At 42.0% G+C, this 5,694-nt stretch overlaps 1 pseudogene; it reads left to right on the top strand.

Annotated features, from left to right (window-relative positions):
• The first annotated feature begins 2,587 nt into the window (after window positions 1–2,587).
• LOC101021620 lies at window positions 2,588–3,629 on the top strand (annotated as a pseudogene).
• The last annotated feature ends 2,065 nt before the right edge of the window (window positions 3,630–5,694 follow it).

The following is a 5,694-nucleotide window of genomic DNA, read 5'->3' as shown; positions in this document are numbered from 1 at the left end:
ACCTGGGTGTTCTGTATTTTATCTAACAACCCTCCCTCTTTCTTTCCCAGTGAGGATGCCTGCTGCTTTATTTTCTTTTTATGTTGCATTTGCTGAAGCCTCTAAGACTGGTTCTCATTCTGGGCTACACATTAGCATCAGCCAAGAAGCTTTAAAAAAACAAAAAACAAACAAACAAAAAAAACGCTCCAATGGCAGGCCCTTAGGCTCAGAGATTTAATTGGTGTCTATATATACATATATTTAAAAGCTTCCCAGATGATTCTAATGGGCATCTGGGGTTGAGAACCACTGCCTTAAAACATTAAAACAATGTTAAATAATAATGTTAGCAAGCATCAAGAATCTTGTTCTTGATTTTAATGAAATATTTTCAGTGTTTTGACATTTAAAATAACACTTGTTGTTGGTTTTTAGTAAATATCCTTAGTTTTGTTTACATAGTTTCATCTAGCCCTGTTTAAGTTTTGATTAGGAATGGTTGCTTTTAGTGTTATGCCCAGACCGTTTATTCCCCGAAGAAGACCACCAGAGTCCAGAGTCAAAGCTAAGCAGCAAGGATCTTTATTACAGGTTCGAACCTGGAACTCTCCCTCGCTCGTGAAACGAGACGGGCAGGAGAGCTCCCCCACTGAGCTCCGAGCAGTGTTATATAGTCTAAGAAAAGTGGGCATAGAGTTATTATACAAATCAGATATATGATTGGCTAGTGTTTGAACAAGGCGATTTGGCTAACTATGATTGGTTCCCGCCATTTCTGATATTTCGGTTCAACCTTTGAGGCGGAAGAGCAGGTTTATGGCAGCAAGAGTTTATCTTACTTAAACACGTCTTGTGACCTTGCCTCAGAACTTACAAAATCTCTGGTATGTGCAAAACAAAATCTCTGGTACGTGCAGAAAAACAGGTGCTCACAGAACTTACGAAATCTCTGGTATGTGCAAAGATTAGAGAGCAGAACAAAGGGTGTAGCGGGGGGGGCGGGTACACATCTATCTTTGTGTCCTTTCATTAGCACCTATTAATATGATTATGTGGTTTTGAGAAAAGAAAAATAGAACAGTCTGGGCTATGTGAGGCCTGAGGCCCAGAAAGACATGAATATGGGACTTTCATTCCTCCCTGCTCCCCCTCTCCCCATGCCTGGGGGCAATTGTTTAAAGTCATTTTGTTCCCAACCAGCTGTCTCACCCTTTGCCTTCTTGTTCCTAGAATTTGGGTTGGTTTGTTTTTTCTTTCTTTCTTTCTTTCTTTCTTTCTTTCTTTCTTTCTTTCTTTCTTTCTTTCTTTCTTTCTTTTTGAGACAGAGTCTCGCTCTGTTGCCCAGGCTGGAGTGCAGTGGCGCATCTCAGCTCACTGCAAGCTTCGTCTCCCGGGTTCACGCCATTCTCCTGCCTCAGCCTCCCAAGTAGCTGGGACTACAGGCGCCTGCCACCACACCCGGCTAATTTTTTTTGTATTTTTAGTAGAGACGGGGTTTCACCATAAAGTGCTGGGATTACAGGCGTGAGCCACCACGCCTGGCCCTGGTTTGTTTTTTCGAGATAGGGTCTCTCTCTTTCACCCAGGCTGGTGTGCAGTGGCTTGATCTCAGCTCACTGCAGCCTCTACCGCTCAGGCTCAAGTGATCCTCCTGCCTCAGCCTCCCAAGTAGCTGGGACCACAAGCGCACACGACCATGCCCAGCTAATTTTTTAATTTTTTGTAGAGACAGGGGTCTCCCTATGTTGCCCAGGCTGATCCTGAACTCCTGGGCTCAAGCGATTCACCTGCCTTGGCTTCCCAAAGTGTTGGGATTACAGGCATGAGCCACTGCCTGGCCTGGAATTTATAATACAAAGAACAATGTATGTAGCCTGTCAGTAGTTTGTTACTTTAATGTAAATTCTTGGTAAACAACTCAGGAACTGCCTCTTCCTTTCCTTTAAAAATCCACTTGCAACTGCCACTAATCCAGAATGTATATTCAGGGCAACTTGAATCTATTCTCTTGAGGACTAATCTCTAACCTTTTTTCCCTCTTGCCCAAATTCCTGTCTAAGGGACCTGGGAAGTTACGCCATAACATCACAAACCGTATAACATCACAAACCCTAACATCTCATCAGGTGAATTTTATTTAACTCTGTATAACGTGTTACTTTCCAACCTGACTGGCGTAACACCACCCAACAGAGAAGAAAATGAAAATATTGCTAGTGAAGTGGTGGGAGCAGCAGCTATGGAGCTGCTGGAGGAGAAAGAAACGTTGCTGCGTGGTTAGAAAAAATATTTGGGCCAGGCTTGGTGGTTCACGCCTGTAATCCCAGCACTTTGGGAGGCTGAGGCAGGTGGATCACAAGGTCAGGAGTTAAAGACCAGCCTGGCCGATGTGGTGAAACCCCATCTCTAATAAAAATACAAAAATTAGCCAGGCGTGGTGGGGGGCGCCTATAATCCCAGCTACTTGGGAGGCTGAGGCAGGAGAATCGCTTGAACCCAGGAGATGGAGGTTGCATTGAGCTGAGATCACATCACTGCACTCCAGCCTGGGCAACAGAGTGAGACTCCGTCTCAAAAAAACAAATAAATATAAAATAAAAAAATATATATATTTGGAGATCATCCCATTCCACAGTATGAGGTGAACCCACGGACCACAGAGATTTTACATCACCTTTCAGAATGCAACAGGGTCCGGGACAGAGATGTCTACCTGGTAATAGAGGACTTGAAGCAGAAAGCAAGTGAATACAAGTCAGAAGCCAAGTATCTCCAATACCTTCTCACGGAGAGTGCGAATTTTTTCCCCTGCCAATCTCTCTAGCACTGGTTCCAGGTATCTGAATGCTTTGGTTGGCAGTGCGGTAGCCCTTGAAACAAAGGATGCCTCACTAACTAGTTTTATCCCTACAGTGAATGATTTGACCTCTGATCTCTTTCATACCAAATCCAAAAGTGAAGAAATCAAGATTGAACGGGAAAAACTTGAAGAAAAATCTAACTGCAACTTTAGTGTTAGAAAAATGTCTACAAGAGGATCTCAAGAAAGCAGAGTTGCATCTGTCTACAGAAAGGGCCAAAGTTGATAATCGTCATCAGAACATGGACTTTCTAAAACCAAAGTCAGAGGAATTCAGATTTGGAATCAAAGCAGCAGAGGAGCGACTTTCAACCAGAGGCGCAGATGCTTCTCTGTCTCATCAGTCCCTAGTAGCACTGTCAGAGAAACTGGCAAAATGAAAACAACAGACTATACCTTTGAAGAAAAAATTGGAGTCCTAGTTAGACTTCATGCCGAATCCATCTCTTGCTCAAGTGAAAATTGAAGCAGCAAAGCGAGAATTAGATAGCATCGAAGCTGAACTTACAAGAAGAGTAGACATGATAGAACTGTGACAAGAGCCAAATAAACAGCCTTTTCCCTAAGAAAGTAAATTGAATAGGACTTTACAGAGTTCTTTTTCCTCTTGGCATTTCTTAATAACAAAATTTTCTGTGTTCTTAGATTACAGGATGTCATGATTGATAGAATATGGTTTCTAACTGTGTATTGCATTTTTGTGCCCAAATACATCGTTTTCATTTAAAAAAATCAAAATATCTTACCCCAAAATATGTTTTTTTGCCATATTTTGAAATGGCCCTGCAAAGCCATCTTTGGTGGGGGAAATTTGCATCTGTAAAGAATCCCCATTAATATAACTCGATCTTCCCCTTCCAGGCCCTCCCAATCCCAAAGAGATAAACTGAGATCTGGCACCTTTTAAAGGTCTGAATAGGAAACATTTGCCATCTATTGTCTCTAAGGACATTCATCTGTGACACTTCCTATCAACCTTGGTCTCCACAATCCCTTATCTTAACCCAGACACTCCTTTCTATTGATACCAGGTCTTTAGATAATAATTTTACTCTCAACCAATTGCCAATGAGAAAATATTTGAACCCACCTGTGACTTGAAAGCCCCCACTTAGAGTTGTCCCACCCTTCCAGATCCAACCAATGTATATCTCACATGTATTGATTGATGCATTATGTCTCCCGAAAACATATAAAACTAAGCTGTAACCCAACCACCTTGGGCACATGTTCTCAGGACCTCTTGAGACTGTGCCTCAGGCCATGGCCACTCATATTTGGCTCAGAACAAACCTCTTTAAATATTTTATAGCGTTTCACTCTTTTTGTCTACAGTCCTGGGTTGCAGTCCTTATACTTGGCCCAAATAAACTCTACTCAGATGAATTTTGCCTCAGATGCTGGGCACAGTGGCTCACGCCTGTAATCCCAACACTTTGGGAGGCTGAGGCAGGAGGATCACTTGAGCCCAGGAGTTTGAGACCAACCTGGGCAATATAGTGAGACCCCATTTCCAAAACGAATAAAAGAAGTATTAAAAAATGTGCCTCAGCTTCTTCCTGTTAGGATGGCAGTTTTCTCCTTTAGTTCATTGATGCAAAGAGTCATATTGCTAGGTTTCTTCATGTTGAAGAACTTTCTAATTCTGTTGTTCAATGCCAAAGTCTGTTTGCTAATATTTTATTTAGACTTTGCCTCTATATTTATACATGAAGTTGAAGCTGAGGATCTGTTATTATTGTTGGAATTACCATTGTCTGATTTTGGTATTTAAGTAAGGTTGGCTTTGTAAAATAAACTGGTGAAGTTTGTATCTTTTTTTCCTACTTTCTGAAATAGTTTAAATTGTTGCTACTCAAAGTGTGGCCCATGAACCAACAATATCTGCCTCACCTGGGCTTGCTAGAAATGCAGAGTTTAGGGCCCTGTCCCAGCTCTATTGCATCTGAATCTGCATTTTAACAAGAGCCACAGGTTATCTGTGTACACATTCATTTTGAGAGAAGTGGGTACAAATACCATTAGACTCATTTGTCCACTAAGGGTTAGATAAAACTCAGCCATGGGTGATGTGGTCCTCGTGCCTGTTTCACGGTGGATTGCTACTGCCCTTCCCAGTCTCTTCTGTGATCATTGTTCTATTTCAGTCATTGATCTATTTTGGTAACTTCAATTTTGCAAAGAAATCAGCCATTTCCTCTAAATTTTTCAAATTTACTTGTTACTGCTTCTTAGGATTTTTTAAAATTTGCAGTTATGTCACCTTTCTGACTCCTCCTCTTGTGAACTTCTGCTTTCTTTCTCTTTTTCTTGATCTGGCTTATAAGAGATTTGTCTCTATCGTTAGTTTTTTTTTTTTTTTTTTTGAGACAGAGTTTTGCTCTTGTAGCCCAGGCTGGAGTGTAGTGGCGCGATCTCAGCTCACTACAACCTCCGCCTCCCAGGTTCAAGCGATTCTCCTGCCTCAGCCTGGCTCAGCCTCCCGAGTAGCTGGGACTACAGGCACGCCCAGCTGGGATTACCACGCCCAGTTAATGTTTTTGTGTTTTTAGTACAGATGGGGTTTCTCCATATTGGTCAGGCTGGTCTCGAACTCCCGACCTCAAGTGATTGCCCGCCTCGGCCTCCCAAAGTGCTGGGATTACAGGTGTGGGCCATGGGGCCCAGCCTCATTAGTCTTTTCTAAGTGCCAGTTTTACATTTATTTATCCTTTGAGCTATTTGAGGGGAGGGTATTTGTTTTCTATTTCACTTGTTTCAGCTTTTATCTGTATAAATTCTCGTCTGATTTCTGTTGTTTTATTATTTTTCTGTTTTTTCCCCTAATTTCTTATGATTGGTATAGGTTATTA

Source organism: Papio anubis, chromosome X, assembly GCF_008728515.1.
Source record: "Papio anubis isolate 15944 chromosome X, Panubis1.0, whole genome shotgun sequence".
Taxonomy (NCBI): Eukaryota; Metazoa; Chordata; class Mammalia; order Primates; family Cercopithecidae; genus Papio; species Papio anubis.
This window is presented reverse-complemented; position numbering and strand designations above follow the sequence as displayed.